We start from the raw sequence: 15,663 nt of genomic DNA, 5'->3' as shown, positions 1-15,663 counted from the left end.
AATTAATTAAAGTCTTCATGTGTCTACTTGTTTAAGGCTGTATATTATTCTATTCTTAATGTATATCTTTCCTGAAAGGTTTGCTGGAGAAAATGAGTGAAAAGCCTGTAAGATCAAAACTGTTTTAGTAACTCCGGTTTAGCAAAGTATGCCTTAAGCTGCAAAGCACCTGCTCAAATCTGTCCCATAAATAATTTCAGCTGGCTCATGCCCATGAAAACCCTCAATAATTCTAATAGGGGGGGGGTTGTGTGCTTTACAGCCAGAAGCTCAGCACACGGTGATTGTGCTTTATTTTCTTTGAAGGGACTAGTTAGCCTGGTTTCAAGAACACAATGGAGCAGAGTTATTAATTCTGATTATTTGTGGCTTTTAAACATTTAAATCCCTGAGCTCAGCTGCCAATCCACTTGTTACTTCTTGGCAGGAAGTCAAGCGCCTAGTTCAGAGTCATCTTTTTCTTCTTCTTCTTCTTCTGGCTGCCAATAATGCAGTGTTAACAAATTTGTCAGAGTGTATTTATCTGTTGCTATGTCTGTTGTTAGATGAAGAATGCAAAGCTGAGGACACGTTGGCAATGGTACTCTCCCTGTTAAATAGAATACTTGCCGCCTCCCACCACTGCAGGGAAACTGCAGAACATTAGCGCTGCTTTTTCCTCACGTCTCTCCTATCTTTTTCCCAAATGGAACCAACACGGGAGTGGCGGTGACATCCATAAAGCCTATCAAATCATAACGCGGTGCATTCTACGGTATTTAAGATAATGAGACAGAGCTTTCCCCCAGCTTTCTGTGCTCTTCTCAGAGATCTTTCTGCGTCAAAGTACAATCAGGGGAGCACTTACGCCGTCCCATTTTATGAGTCACTTTCAGTCATTCTCATACTTTTGAAAATGAGCTCCAAGAAAGCAAAGGATTCTGTGTAGTGGTGCTTAGTGTGTGGACAACCCCTTCCACTCTGGGTTTTGCGCGTTTTGTTCCTTCCTCCTGCACACGTGGTTCAATTTTTGTTCGCAGTCCTTCGAGTTGGCTCGTCTTTCTAGAAGGATCCAAGGGAGGAGAAGCTTGCATGGTGCTGCTGTTCTTTGAAAGCTCTAAACTTCGATGTTAGCCCATCATCGCATGTTGAAAAGTTGCTTCTGCTCTAGTACTCGGTACAGTGGTACCTCTGGTTAAGAACTTAATTTGTTCTGGAGGTCCGTTCTTAACCTGAAGCACCACTTTAGCTAATGGGGCCTCCCGCTGCCGCCGCCATCCGATTTCTGTTCTCATCCTGAAGCAAAGTTCTTAACCCGAGGTACTATTTCTGGGTTAGTGGAGTCTGTAACCTGAAGCGTCTGTAACCTGTACCACTGTACTCTGATTCAGGGCACCTGCCCTGATCTCTTGCCTGAGCAGCATCCCAGGATGTGAACAGAAATCACAGTCCACACTGGGCAGGGATGAGGAACATCTACCTGTGGCCCATATACTGCCCTTCCTGCCTCCAGTCTACATGACCTTCAGGGAATTTCCCTGGGCTAGATTCCACATCCAGGGCTAGATTAAGACCTTTAGAGGCCCTAAGCACTTAAAAAGATTTTCATGCCCCCGTATATAACTAATTCAAAACATAAACAATAATAAACTGTTAAGTAACATTTTATTTTTCGAAATGAAACGAAACCTATGGTAAGATGGAAAATAATGTTCATTTTTGTATGCTTCCACTTTATTTACATTTGAAAAATTTTCTCCTCCTTTTTCTAATTTCAAAGTGGGCAATCAGATCCTCAGAACTAATCTTACATAGCACATCTGCTTCTATACTTAGCAGAGATGAGGCATCCTGCCTGCCTTGTTGCACAGTTGTTCTGCTGGGATTTTTAATATGAGAAAATGAATGCCCAGCGGAGCAATTAGTGACCATTAATGTTAAAAATCTGATGATGGACAATTTCCGTGGTGCCCTCCTTCCCTTGACGCCCGAAGCACGTACTTATTTTGCTTAATGGTTAATGTAGCCCTGGCCACGTCCCTCGCTGACCTTGTTCTGCAACCTCTTTGACCGCTTTTGTCTGGCTAGATTGTGTCTTTGATTTGTGACAATGCTTCTTGCTGGTCTGGATGGAAAGGTGGGTGGGAGGGCAGAAACCTTTGGCTTCGTGGCTGGAACATAGGCTACTGCATTGTTTCCCAACCTTTTCCTGACCCCCTTCTGACCTTGTTTCCTTCCCATGGACACAGCCAAGGGGGGCAGCTGCCCCCTATAAGAAAAAAATCAATACAAATCAATACAAATCTGAGTTTCTAGACCCCAACAAATATCCTAACTACACCCAACCCATCCTACCGGTGGAAAGGTATCTATTTAAATGTTTCATTTGGAAATAGAACATGTTTTATTTATATTTTTATAATTTATACAAAATGCAATTACATAATAAAATATTGCTGAAGCAGAAAAACACAGAATCATAGAGCTGGAAGGAACCCCAGGGGTCATCTTTCTAGTGCAACCCCCTGCAATGTAGGGAACTCAGCTAAAGCATCCATGACAGATGGCCATCCAGCCTCTGCTTAGAAACCTCCAAGGAAGGAGAGTCTGGAACCTTCAGAAAGAGATCCATCTTCCATGTATTATAAAAAGTTAACAACACTTATTTGACCCCAGTTATTTGACACAGGGCGGGAAATCTACAGATACAGTCCAAAAGGCACACAGGGAGTTCTGAATATATGGGAGAATTTTAAAAAGCAAGTGGTCCTCACTGACTTGGTGCAAAAAGATCTTGTCAGCCAGAGTAGCCCTGGCTGCTTAGATAAAACACTACAGTGGTACCTCAGTTTTCGAACAGCTTATTTCACGAACAACTTGGAACCCGAATTTTAATTTTTATCATCTACAATTCTGTTTCATTTTATAGTACAGTACATTGATTATTGCTTTCATTTTATGGATCAGTGGTCTCGTTGGATAGTAAAATTCATGTTAAATTGCTGTTTTAGGGATTGTTTTTAAAACTGGAACAGATTAATCCATTTTGCATTACTTTCTATGGGAAAGCGCGCCTTGGTTTTGGAATGCTTTGGTTTTGGAACAGACTTCCGGAACGGATTAAGTTTGAGAACCAAGGTACCGCTGTAGAGCAGTAAGGCCCACTGAACTCAATGTGGCTTTCTTCTGAGGAGACACTTAGTTATTTACTAGATGCAAGTCAGCAGCACCAGATGACCCTGCTCGGCTAGGCACTGGGGTGGATTTCACCCCGCACCTTGCAGAGCCGGGCTGACGCTGCCAATGGGCCCTGCACCCCTCAGCAACATCCAAAGGCCCTGATCCACTAGGTGCTGAGGCGGATTGCACCCTGCACCTTGCAGAGTCAGGCCCAGGTTGCCACCGGGCCCGGCACTGGCAGCAGCACAAGCAGCTCCAGCTCGCCCAGCCCTACCCACTGCCACCCCACCACCGTACTTACCTGACCTGGGGGTTCTGGATCACGGGCTCTATTGGTCAAAACAGGAGCCTCAGCAATTGCCCTCCCCTCCGGAAACAAACCAGGACTACTAGAAGAAAACACATATGGCAAAAAGCAGTGTTAGGCCCTGGTGGGTCACCCCCTTACCTGCCCCCTTACCCGCTTGTGATTGGCCAAGCGGATAGCCAGCCAATCAGGGTTGTTTTTTAAAAAAATTATTTTTCTTCACTTCTCACTTTCCTCTGTGGCCTCTTAGCCTCACACTGTGGCCCTCCATTTACACAATTTTCATGGATTTGGAATATCCTGGGGCCCCCAGTTGGGAAACACTGGCCTACTGTTCAGCAGTAAGAGCCACACCTTTTGCTCCACCTGCTTGGGCTCTGCATCTGCCAGAAACGTTGCCAACAAGGGAACAGGACCCTTGGGTCGAAAAGGGGTTTCTCACTCTTCACAGAAGGAGATACGCAGCGCTCACTCAAGAAACGCCACATCCCACCTGGTTTTTCCCTAGGACTGTTTCCTTGCTTTTCTGGTTGTGTGCTAGGAGACCTGAGCCAGGAGCACAGAGGCCCATCCTGTGCAGATGTATCCATTCAAATTTCACTGTGACTGCTAGTAAATCCTGGAACAAAGGCTGGCAGCTCCGCTGCTCAGATATCTCTTTGGGAAAGCTAATCTCCCCCTTGTTGTGCCCTGAGCCCTTCTCTCTGGGTAATTGTAGTGCTTGCATTTTAATCCGCCAGATGTGTGTGGTCCGCATGAAGGAGACTGCAGCCACCTTTAATTGAGGAGAGCAGCTCTAGCTGTTTAGGACTGGGATGCCGCATGGCCCAGATGATTCCGTTCTGGCAGTGGCTCACCTTGGGCATCCATCCTTTCCCTCCACCCCCCTAGTCCCTTGGAATGCATTTCCAGTAGCTTATCGCTAATGTACTGCAAGGATGCTTTTAAGCGAATTAACAAGCTGTGTGTGAGGCGTAGCTTTTCAGGGTGGGAAATAATCTATTTTGTAGTGGCCTGCGTCTTTCGGGAGCGAGGTTTTGATGAGCTCAGTCAGTGCCAGTTTTGTTTTATGGGAACTCACTTTCAAAGCAAAGTGTCCTTTCAGCTTCTCTAGTAAGGGGTGGTGGTGACTTCTGCTAACCCACCCAAGGCTTTGCCATTGAGGAATGACCTCTTGGGTTTTATAATAAGGCTTTGTCCATTGTTGGTCCTGCATGTTTACATTTAATTAGCCCAGGTGGCCTAAACCTTGCTGCAAGCTGTTTGATAGCCAGAACAAACCAAAGACTTGAGAGCAAACACATCACCAGGTCTGAGGCTGGATGCCAGCAGAGCTTAGAGAATTAGCTCTTTCCAGTGGTGCTTGTTGTTGTTTAGTCGTTTAGTCGTGTCCGACTCTTCGTGACCCCATGGACCAGAGCACGCCAGGCACCTCTGTCCTCCACTACCTCCCGCAGTTTAGTCAAACTCATGCTGGTAACCTCGAAAACACTATCCAACCATCTCATCCTCTGTCGCCCCCTTCTCCTTGTGCCCTCCATCTTTCCCAACATCAGGGTCTTTTCCAGGGAGTCTTCTCTTCTCATGAGGTGGCCAAAGTACTGGAGCCTCAGCTTCACAATCTGTCCTTCCACCAGTGGTGCTTAGGAGGATCCTTATCTTGTGAGTTCACCCAGCTGATAAGATTGCCATGCTGTTACCTTGCATTTGGTAGCTGCCATTAGCCTCAAGGTCAGAAACTGCTCCTAGTGTTTATGTGACATTCTTGGGCATGGGTCTGCCAATTCTTTCCACAGTAGCCTGCTTTGGCCAGTGCTTTCTGGTTCTATAAGCACCCAAGCAAGGAGGTGAAGGGTTGCAGGCTCTAGGACTTGGGACCAGGAAGAACTTTATCAACTGAGACCGGAACTCAAACCTTGTACTATATAACCTGGATCACAGTCTGGACACTGAGGTCCAGCTCCGAGGGCCTTCTGGCGGTTCCCTCACTGTGAAAAGTGAGGTTACAGGAAACCGAGCAGAGGGCCTTCTCGGTAGTGGCGCCCGCCCTGTGGAACGCCCTCGCATCAGATGTCAAGGAAATAAACAACTATCTGACTTTTAGAAGACATCTGAAGGCAACCCAGTTTAGAGAAGCTTTTAATGTTTGATGTTTTACAGTGTTTTTAATATGCTGTTGGGAGCCTCCCAGAGTGGCTGGGGAAACCCAGGCAGAGGGACAGGGCATAAATATGTTGTTGGCTCCGCACTGTGGGAATTGTATTTTGTTAAGGGTTTGTTAAGGGTGCTGTGATTTGTAGCTCTTTGAGGGGTCTCCTAACAACACTCTGCACCCTTAAGAAGTGACAGCTCAGGATTCTTTGGCAGGAAATCTTGACTCTTGAAGCAGTATAAGAGGGTGTTAAATCTATGGTGTGGGTGTAATCCTAGTGGTGGGCTGGTATCTCAGATGTGGGCGTTTATCTCTTGTCCTGTGGGACAAGAGAGAGAGAGAAAGCGTTCCTTTATTGGTAACTGTCAGGAGATAGCGGTGGAGGCAGCAGGAGCGGCTCAGTTAGCACCACACGTGGATGCAAGCTGCTGGTGTCAAGCAAAGGCTGCCAGCCACTTAATGACTGTATGTGTTATGCCTAATTGAACCATTACGTGTAGTGCTGTATATAAGAAAACCATTATGATTGTAACTAACGCCTTATCTCGGTGGGGAGGGGTGTTATGTACTGAAGTTCTCACCCTGGGCCAGCAGAGGGATACTGTAGATAGTTCAGGTCCACATGTGCAAATAAGGGATCGAAAGTGACGTTCAGTGATTGGATAGTTACAGAAAGTTGTTACAGTTACGTTGTACTGGAGCTCCATATAAGCAGGCTGGCTGAACCCTTCAGTTCAGTTCTGTTCTGCCTGTGAATAAACAAGAGCTGTTTGAAGAATCGCTGTGTCGTCTGATATCTTCACCCACAACTTAACAGTATGCTTTCACAGGTTCCACTGTTTCACCCCCTTCAGGGATGGCATCAGCACCCAGCACTCTTGGACAGCTGCCAGGGCCCACTGGTGCAGTGCTGACCTCAAAACCTTGTCAGATCTCCCTCTCACCTATTTTCCCGGCCTTAAGTTTACTTGGTAGCAACAGCTGGGTTTGGGAAACTTCTTACCATGCACTTTGGGAACAGTAGACTAACAAGCAAGCCTCTAAATTCAGCCACTACTGTCGAGTAAACTCATGGGCAGGAGGACACCAGTGCCAGGGTTCCCAGAAGCCTGGTGCCAGCCCTATAAACTAAATAGAGACATGCAGTATTAGTGCCTGCGATTGGCAGGGAATATGAGGCCTCTGGATTGGCTCAGCCAGGTATAAATAAATTGCAAGATCCTGGCCGCCTACATTTTGCCTGGCCAACAAAGTAGAATTTCCTGCCCTCAACATGCAAGAACAAGACCTGTGTGAAATCTTGCGATTGCAGGAAATTTTCTTTGTCTTACCCGCAGCGCAAGCCAGTCGCTCCGATATCTCCTTCCTATGAAATTATCTCATTTCCAGTGTTAGAAAAAGACAGCTGCCTCCGAGAGCCGGAGTTGAAAAGATTCTGCCCCTTTGTCTCTTTCTCTTTCTCCATTGTACCTAGCACAATGCAGCTGATCTCCCAGTGGTATCTACGTGGATGAAATAAAACAGTTCCTCATTCATCCAAAACCTTAATGCAGAAAAATGATTATGGATAAGAACAGTTTGTCACCTGTGGACAAGCATATCTCCCCACACTGCCACTTTCTCCCTCTCCCTATTTCTCTGACTGCTCAGCCCTTGCCCAGAAAGAAACCTTTCTGAATGCAAAAGACAATAGGTGGAGCAGAGGTCTTGGGTTTGGAGGCAATTGAAGCCACCCACAACCCCTTAAATAGGAACATAGGAAGGTCCCTTTTTCTGGCACAAAATGTCAAAAGGGCCATTTGGAATGGAGAAGCAGTTGCCAGAGTCATGGCTTAATACTTCTCTTTCCCCCACTGTCCTCACCCTGCTTCTCTATTAGAAATCAGCACCTCCTGCAACTTACACTAGCATTTGCATGTGATGTGTTAGTTATCCTGTTAGGCATAAATCTAAAACCTGTAGTGTGTAAAGCAGCCCTCTAGTGTGGGAGGTGTTGTGCCCTAGAATGATTTGAGAGTGCTGGGGAGAAAAAAGATAGGTGGGGGGCATAAGTAGGACTGTGGAAAAGCAGAGCCATAGCTAGGGGAGGGTCTAGCCAGGGTTTCTGCCCTGGGTGAAGCCTCCATAATAATAATAATAATTTAATATTTATACTCCACCCATCTGGCTGGGTTTCCCCAGCCACTCTGGGTGGCTCCCAACAGAATATGAATAATAATTTTTAAAAAGCAATAAAACATCAAACATTAAAAACTTCTCTAAACAGGCTGCCTTCAGATGTCTTCTAAAAGTCAGATAGTTGTTTATTTCCTTGACATCTGATGGGAGGGTGTTCCACAGGGCAGGCGCCACTACTGAGAAGGCCCTCTGCCTGGTTCCCTGTAGCCTCACTTCTTGCAGGGAGGGAACTGCCAGAAGGCCCTCGGAGCTGGACCTCAGTGTCTGGGCAGCCATTGAGGCTCGCAACCTTCCATCAAATCTGGGCTTCAGCCAACGAGAAAGATGAAAAAGTGAACTGGCAGCCACAAGCTCCATCCTTTCCCTTTCCCCATGAAGCTGAAGAAGGCTCATTTACAATTTGATGCAGGGAGAGGGAGAGTTGGAAAATCTGGAGAGGCTGCTTGGCTCTCCCCAGTGAAGCAGAAGATAGGATCCCCTGTGTGTTTGCTACTGTGTGAGAAAGAAATTCTGGAGGGAGGGAAGCTGAGGAATAGAATCAGTTGGACTAAATGATCCTTGGGGTCTCTTCCTTTTTTTTATTTTTAAATAAATTTTTATTAAAGTTTTACAGAAAAGAAAAGTAGAGATTCTCAAAATAAAAAAAAAACCATAAGTTACAGAAAAAAGAAACACACAGAGATACAAGAAAAAAATCACAACTAATTAAGAAAAATTAAATTTTAACAAAGAACAAAAGATAAAAACAAATCCATTATTCCCAATGACCTCAAATTCATATGCTTATGTTCTTGACCTCCTCACGCCTCCCCCCTTTTGTGTTCCCGTTTAGATATTTAGTTCAGCAAATTCTTACCCTTTTTCAAATATTTAAACTTTATACCATAACACATTCTATATCAATATTTTCAGCCAATCATCAATGCCTTTTTTTGCATGATCTTATTAACTTTTATCACTAATTACCACTTATGACCAATCCAAGCACAGTTTTAGCATTCATTAATTTTATAGTATTTCTGAAGATAGTCTTTAAATTTCTTCCAGTCTTCTTCCACCAACTCTTCTCCCAGGTCTCGGATTCTGCCAGTCATTTCTGCCACTTGGGGTCTCTTCCAACTCTACAATTCTATGATTCTCTGATCCCTTCATGAACTTTAAATGTATTTAAATAACTAAGGTTGAGTCATTTTACAGACTATACCTGATCCACACACAGGAAAGTAAGGGGTGTGTGAGCATTTTTCCTGCCAGAGCAGTTCCCTGGCAAGCTCTGGTCAGCCTGGCTGCATTAGGATTGTAATAGAAGGGCACTTACTACTTTGGATTGGCAAAAAGCATTTCTTCACCTTATATGGAACTTAAAATGACTACAAAATTATAGAAAAATAAATATATAATATAAATATAAAATATAAAATAAAATATAAAAATAAAAATAAAATTGAAATGAATCTTGTTGAAGCTTAGGTGGGAGTAAATTTACACTCCTTGAAAAAGTTTGCACAGAACCAAGAAGAGGAGTGGGTGGCAAAAAACCTCAAAGAGGCTTTGTTAGACATGATACCAGAGCATTGCTACACAGTGACATGTTATTCTATTATATGTTGGATACACCCGGCCTTTCAGCCAAGACTGGCCTGCAAAGTGGCTTAGACTTAAAATCCATGCGAAGGTGCAATTTAGGGATGGGTTTGTTTTAGAGGGGAGCAGTCTCTTCTAGCTCCTGGCGGCTGCTGGCACAGTACAGATGCCAGTCTTTTCATCCAGATGGAAGGGGCAGAAGGAGCTGCAGATGGACCCAGGGGCTGGCTGATGATAAAGAGGCTAACCCCCACACAAGCAGCCCCTCTCGCTGATCTGCACAGTCTTTCTCCCCCTTGGCAGTTGATGGTCTGGTCCAGGTTCCAGGCTAATCTCTCCAGCGAGAGGAAGCAGAAAGAGCTGCAGATGTACCCAGGGGCTGCTTGATGGCAAAGCTGATGTACCAGAAGGGGCAAGTGTTGCTTGCCTTGAGAAATATCATACACTGTCAAGTTAGGGCCTCTCCAGATGGTAGCAGAGCCCAGGGCTGATGTAGCGCTAGACCATAAGTATTACAAGAAAGAGGTACCAGCTTCTAGCTCCAGATTTTTTCTGCAGCATTTGCTGTTTGGGACTCTGCCATCCAACCCAGCTGATTATGCTCATTGCCAGTCTGCTCTTTGGACAGACAACAATCAGCAGGAGGATCAGGCACAGTCTCCCTGGATGGCTTCCAGGTATTATGAATGGAATGATGGATGAAGAGGACCGGCAAGGTGGGCAGGCAGGCATTTTTCTCCCTCTCTTGCAATTGTAGGAAGAAGAGTCACCCAACACAGTTGATTGGGGATAGGTTAGAGGCAGACAGGATGAAGCGCTTCTTCGCACAATAAGCATAATTTAACTTATGAGACGGATTCTCAAAAGTTGTGTTGATGCTGAAAGCAACTTTAGGAAAGGATTGCATTAAATTTATGGAGGATAGAGTCCTATAGTGGCTATGAGAGCTAGGATTGCGATAGGAACATACAAAGTTGCTTTATAGTTATGGTGCAAGGCGATGCCAACCTTTTGGGGGTCTGTGGGCATGCTTGCACACTGGAGGAACTGTTATGGGCACCACACACACACACGTATACATACACCACACAGCCAAGCATACACCACAGCCTATTATATTGACTGCACCAAAATGCTTCTTTCAAGCCTAATTTCAGCTGTTTGGGAAGACACTGTGGGCCCCAGGGGCAGCCTTTGCAACTGCCTGTGTACCTGTTGGCACCACATTGGTAGGCCCCTGATATTCATTGGTCCATACTGATCATTCTTTCCTGGCAGTGACACCCCAGCATCTCAGGTCCAGTGGTCTAGAGACGTCAAAGAAGTGTTTCAGTTTAAAGCATGGGTAGGCAAACTAAGGCCCGGGGTCCGGATCCGGCCCAATCACCTATTCAATCCAGCCCACGGACGGTCCAGGAATCAGCGTGTTTTTACAAGAGTAGAATGTGTCCTTTTATTTAAAATGCATCTCTGGGTTATTTGTGGGGCCTGTCTGGTGTTTTTACATGAGTAGAATGTGTGCTTTTATTTAAAAGGCATCTCTGGGTTATTTGTGGGGCATAGGAATTTTTTATTCCCCCCCCCAAAAAATAATAATATATATAGTCCAGTCCCCCACAAGGTCTGAGGGACCCACGGCTGAAAAAGGTTGCTGACCTCTGGTAAAGCATTGTAAATTTAAACAGGGAAAACCGGTAGAGGAAAACTGGACTCCACGTCGCCATCTTGTGGCACAATATTATGTCACACATACAATGCATATACCGTAAATCACTTTTTCTTTATCAGTCTAGCTCAGTCCCTATTCATCACCTACCACCTGACCCTTTAAATGAGAGATGTCAGGGTCTGACCATGATATCTTAATCATGGAGACCATATGCTGCATATCACTAAACTAATCTCTATCCAAAAGGGGAATTTCCACATTCTGTGGCAACACCTGGTGAGCAGCTGCTGAAAGCGAATCAATTAGGGTCTCTATGGCCACCGTGCCCTGCTTTTGCCCCTAGCATCTGGCAAGCAGAGAGTTGCACTGCCTCTGAACACCGAGGTTCCACTTAGCTGACATAGCTAATTGTTACTGATGGTTCCATCCTCTGTGCATATGACTTAACCCATTCTGAAAGTTATTGATGCCCATTTTGCTGTCCATATATCATCACAACTTCTGCAAACTTCCCAGGGATATCTGGCTATCAGAGGCAGAATACGAGAATCATCTTTGCTTGATCCAGCAAGACTGTCATCATGTTGCTCTGTTTCAAGTGCACAAAATCAAGCGCTCCTCTGTATGGAAGTCCCCCTATGGACCTGGTGCCCTCCAGATGTTCTTTGACTACAACTCCCATCAGCCCCCGCTGGCTGGGGCTGATGGGACCTGTAGTCCAACGACATCTGGAGGGCAGCCGGTTGGCAAAGGCTGCCCTGTGGTGTCTTTTCTTTTTCCTCAGTGTGGGGTGGGAGAGCATGTCACTTGCTCAATACCACAGGGATTTAAACATTTCTACTCAGACTAGACAAAAATCAGACTGGTGGGGGGAGTGGAAGCGGAAGCATCTCTTAATTTTTACTGGCAGAGAGATTCCACGGAGTGGATAAATTAGCCATCAACCACTCCCTTATCTACCAGACTAATACAGCATCACAGTAAGGGGTAATCTGGTGAATGCTCAGCAGGTTTTCAGCAATTACAGAGGAATCCAGTTGGCCCTTTTCACAAAATCCCAAGTCTCTCACCCACCTTGGGGTGCAGAACAGGTGAAGAAAGGTCTTAAAAGGGGTCTGTAGTTTGTGTATCAGTCCATTGGGCACACAGACTGAGTGACAAGCGCATTCTTCATATCCTTGCTTGATCATTAGCACTGCAAATTGATTGGAGATTATGACAGAACCCAAATTTATGTATGTTTACTCAGAAGTAAGATCCACTCTGCTCAGTGGGCCCTACTCCCCAGTAACTGTTCATAGGCTTGCTGCTTACAGGGCAATCGCATGCATGTCCATTCAGAAATAAGTTCCACTGAGTTCAGTAAGATTTATTCCCTGTCGGTTGCATTTAGGGTTGTACCCTCAAATTAACAGTTTTAATTTACTGTTTGCGTAATTTGGGAACCTTTGGAAGACTATTGAAGATAACACAATTTTAAAAATGAAATGAAAATGAAAATGAAAACCATCCTTCAGTCTTAGCCTCACAAATTCAAATTTGCCTAGCCCTCCCCGCTCCCAAAGCTCCAACCGGTCTCAGACCAGGCAAGAACATCTGGGGCTGAACCTGGGCAGTTAAGCTAGTTCCTCAGCCCCTTACCTGGCAGCCCCAAGTAAAAACAGGTTATAATAAATACAGTTTTAATTATTATTTTTTAAATCCGTCTATTACTATAGATCGTTTAGAGATGCTGTCCTATTTAACGCCCCCCCCCCAATACGCATAGGTATAAATTAAATGGTTCCAAAAATATACAGATGAGGCATTGGGGCTGCGATCCTCTGCACAGTTACCTCGGAGAAACTATCCCATGGAAGACAGCGAGTCTTATGCCTGAGAGTAAACAAGCCTAGGGACTGGGCTGTTCAAATATCTCCCAGTCATCAGATTGGGTTTAGAAATGAAGGGCTCAAATCTGGAACAAAACAAAACAATCTTATTGCTGGAATCAAGCTGGTGTCAAGAATCACATTCCGTGCAGCTCTGTCTGAGCTTATGACATATTGTTGACCAGGAAAAAGCCACGGCAGTGAGGGTGGGCGGGCTGCGGAGTGGGGGGGGGGGCGCTTGGAGAAATGGGAGGGGAGAAGATGGTTAGGGGGGAGATGCCAAGTGTCTGGCTTGGGGCAGAGGGAGAGTCGGAGAGAGGCAGCCGGAGCCCCCGTTTGGCGGCGCAGTTCCCCCCTGGGGGGGAGGCGGGAGGAGAGGACACTCCGCTCAGCGGGGGTCTCCGGCTCGCAAGCGAAGGGAAGCTTTGCTGCAGCTGAAGGCTTGTGCGGAGCAGCGCCGCTCTCGGCCGCGCAAGGGCGCATCTCCAGCTCTGGCTCCGCCTGCGCCGCGGCGCTGCTTCCCGGACGCTGACCCTCCGCCTACTTGAAGCTCTCCCCACCGAAGGCAGGGGCCCCGAGGCGAGGATCGGCCGAGCCCGGGGGAGGGACAAGGATGCCTGCGCTCGGCTCCCTCCAACTCGGCGGCTGAAGCAGCTTCCTCGGCTCAGGTAAGGCTCCCGAGAGCACCTTTCCCCCACCGGGGGCGCGTGCCGTCGAGGCGCACGGCGAGGACCTCCCGAGTGCCGCCGCCTTCCTCTCCAAAGTATTGGGCCAAACGAAAAAAGAGAGCAATAGCGCGGGTGCCGGAGTAGGGAGCAGCTATCATATGTGGGTAGGATGGGGGGGATCTGAGGGCGAATGGGCGACTCTTTGAATGAAGTTTGGGGAATATGTGGCTCCTCCAGGCACGCCCCGTGGACAGCGCCCTCGTGTGCGCATCTGCTCAGAAGCGAGTCCCCTTTGAACTTGATCCCAAGTAAGCGGCTGTCGGAGGAACCCACTGGGAAGGCAGGCTTCTCAAGCGCCCCGATGCCCTGGGGAGGGGCGCAGGGACAATCTCTGCGTGTTGGGTTTGCTAGACCAGTTGAGTGGACGTCTCCCTGCCTCCGAAATGCCTTTCCCCGGACGGTTGGGCTGCACTTTCCGGAGAGAGAGCCACCTGCTGTGGTCGCTTCCTCCTCCGGCTCCGGCGGCTGACTGAACTTCGCGCTGCCCGGGAGCCACAGGAGCGCGGAGGGAGAGACTCGAAGGAGAGCCAGGCAGTGGCAAACATGAACACCCCCCCCCCCGGTCTTAAGCATGTTTCCACGTGTGGAAGTTCCGCAGCGTCTAATGGGAGTCGATGCGCCCCGGGTTACACAATGAAACCCCTTTGCCTTCACAATACTTCTTTCTACGTAAGCGGGTTTAGGACTGAGCATCCCTCTAAGAGCCAGCCAACGGTCCCCGGTGAGCCGAGCCGGGGGAAGATGTGGCGGCTCATCTTGGGCACTTTGAATTTCTTGAGGGAAAGCGCCTAACCCCACCCCCCACCCCAAGGAGAAGGCAGGAGGGAAGAACAACAATGCCTCCCTCCTCACTCAGGAGGGCTGGGAAGGGGTCCTTTGAGGCTTAGGGAATACAAAAGATTTTGCGAGGGGGGAGCAGGGAGGTTATCCCATTTTATCTGCACAAGCCCCCACCGAGGTAAGTCAGGCAGCGGGACGACTAGCCCAAGATGATCCACTGTATTTTGCTGCCACTCGAGGATCTGAACCTATGTGGTCCAAGGCAAACTCTTGGTGCCTTTCGTCTCTGAAGACATTTGCTTGTGCTTGGCAGGAGATGATGCCTGACACAGAAGTTAAGTTGGATGCAGAATGCAGTCATCACCCAAGCGTGATTTTCCTCTAATCAGTGTTTACAAGCTACCTAGAAGTGTTTTCTTGGACTGGTACCTCTTCTTTAGACAGCAGCCAAGAGGTAAAGGAGGATGGGAGAAAAAGCTGGCGGAGAACTGAGAAAGCTTTACTGTCACAAGTTTGGAGCGAAGCCCAGTTTGCTGCAATTCCATCCAGCCTGGGCTGCCTGGGTCTGCTTGGGCACGGCAGGTCCCACAAGGGATGCTCGGATAGAGCCACTCTCATTCTCACCTGCTTTCATCCTTTTTAGGCTCCATCAGAATTTGGGACAGACTCTGTGTGGCAGCGATGCTTAAAGAGTGTGTGCCATCTGTCGTTCCAGTCTATGGCACTCCTATACCCAAGGTTTTAAATGGCTTTTTGCTCAAATTGGCCTGTAATGTGGAATGTAATATTAACTAATATTGGCTGGGAAGTATATTCGTTTTTTTAAAATGGCTCTTTTCCGCTTTCTGGCTGGCATGAGCTACATCCACTCATGCGCACATGCAGTGCGAGGGAGGCTCAAAGGCACTTTGAGATGTGAAAACTCCAGTCCTGTGTTACGGATGTCTCTCTCCTGCACTTTCACTGCCGTTCGGCCCACGGCCAGACCTCTAATATGTTCCCTGCCCCATGAAGCCATGAATCTGAAGCTGTGGCTTACCTGTTCTGAGACTCAGTGTCACTTGGCGGCTGGTGGAGACATCATCTTTTTGTGCCAGTGGTAGTCAATGTGCTGATTTTCAGGTGTTTTTATAACTAGCTCAGTTGGTAGAGAAGGAGACTCTTAATCTCAGGGTCATAGGTTTGACCCCCACATCGGGCTAAAGGGGGTTGGATTAGATGACCCTTGCGGTCGC

The 15,663-nt window shown here is 47.1% G+C and overlaps 1 protein-coding gene across 2 annotated transcripts in view; it reads left to right on the top strand.

Annotated features, from left to right (window-relative positions):
• SYNDIG1L (synapse differentiation inducing 1 like) overlaps positions 1-15,663 on the top strand; it is a 94,467-nt gene that overhangs the window by 28,534 nt on the left and 50,270 nt on the right. The window contains exon 1 of one of the 2 annotated variants that reach the window (XM_083620481.1): positions 13,185-13,588. The exons of the other annotated variant lie outside the window; for it this stretch is intronic. The gene's annotated coding sequence lies outside the window, so the exon portion shown is untranslated. Of the gene's footprint in view, positions 1-13,184; positions 13,589-15,663 lie in introns of those variants that run through there. 2 annotated transcript variants of the gene reach the window in all.

The sequence above is a fragment of the Podarcis filfolensis genome (genome assembly GCF_964270895.1).
Source record: "Podarcis filfolensis genome assembly, chromosome: 1".
Taxonomy (NCBI): Eukaryota; Metazoa; Chordata; class Lepidosauria; order Squamata; family Lacertidae; genus Podarcis; species Podarcis filfolensis.
Note: the sequence above shows the minus strand (reverse complement) of the source record. Positions and strands in the feature narration are given on the sequence as shown.